The sequence below is a fragment of the Cupressus sempervirens genome, chromosome 8, assembly GCF_028749045.1.
Source record: "Cupressus sempervirens isolate cs-2001-9-10 chromosome 8, ASM2874904v1, whole genome shotgun sequence".
NCBI lineage: Eukaryota > Viridiplantae > Streptophyta > Pinopsida > Cupressales > Cupressaceae > Cupressus > Cupressus sempervirens.
In genome coordinates, this window is record NC_143125.1 from 575,237,045 (window position 1) to 575,238,371 (window position 1,327).

Sequence of the window (1,327 nt, forward strand, 5' to 3'; positions counted from 1 at the left end):
GTGAAATTTGGATCTTAGACTGAATAGAAGATCCTACAATTGCAGGTTTCTCTCCAAACCGAAGTTCTTAGTATATATCAATATTAGTATTATTGTAACCGAAGTTCCTAGTATATATCAGTATTATTGTCTTTTTGTGTTTGGGGTGTATTACTATTCTTGCTTAACCTAAAATATTGATTATTATCAACTGATAGACTTTTTATTCTCTAATTAATTTATAACCGAATAATAAGAGACATTTTCTTCATCTAAAACTCATCGATTTCTCTCTGTCTAACCATTTGAGTTCTTGTATTATTGTTTGGCATCCATGCAATGGAAACATACTCTGTGCGTATCTCAGAGCTTGCACAAAAAATTTCAAAATTAATTCTCGCCAGCCTGGGATTAGATGTAAAGACTTTCTACCACTCTCACTTTGAAAATCACTATTCGGCAGTGCGTCTGAATGGGTATTCAGCGAAAAACATGTCCGTTGGCGAGGGGGCGCTGCTGTCCCATACAGATTTGGCGTGCCTCACAGTTCTTTACCAAGATGAGGTGGGTGGTCTTCAGGCACGATCTCAGGATGGAGAATGGTTCGATGTCAAACCGATTCCTCATTCATTTGTCATCAATCTGGGGGACACTCTTTAAGGTTTTTTTTTAAGTTCTTCTTACCGGTTTAGTTATTTTGTACGTATTACTATGTGACAGCCATGATCAATGATAACCAAGAGAAATTATTTGCAGGCGTGGTGTAACGGAAGATACCGCAGCCCTGAGCACCGAGTTGTTTATAAAGGGTGTAGAGATCGTTTATCAATCGCCTTTGTCACTTCCTTTCCAGATGAGAAGGAAATCTGGGCGCCTGAGGAGCTCGTGGACGAGAACAATCCAAGGCGTTACAAGCCCTTCCAGTATTCACATTTCTGGGATTCATCTGCGATAAAGAATAAAAATGATAAAGATAAAGCCACGCTTCTTGATCGATTCGCTCGTATATAAATGAATAATGGTTTTGTGTGGTGTTGTGTGTGCTGAGCGTAGGTGCTTGTATACAGTAAATAATATGGGTTTGAAGTTGTAGGGAAAATTGATCCATGTTGGACATTGATGGTTTATGGATCTCGAGTGACACAACTTTCAAATTCTCCTTCGACATGTACTTTCTAGTCTTATGTGTAGGTCAGGGGCACGATTTTATTTCTTGTTTGTTTGGTTATCATATTGTTCTAGTTTCTTTGTGTTGATTTTTGTTCCGCGAGAGCGGTATCTCAAACGTTGCGTGCTGTTTCAATGTATTTGTGTTCATATCTGTGTCCTGATACGATAATTTAAAATA

General features: G+C 38.4%; 1 pseudogene; it reads left to right on the forward strand.

Moving 5' to 3' along the window:
* Positions 1 to 318: 318 nt before the first annotated feature.
* Positions 319 to 639, forward strand: LOC149543713 (C4-beta,C20-epoxidase pseudogene; annotated as a pseudogene).
* The last annotated feature ends 688 nt before the right edge of the window (positions 640 to 1,327 follow it).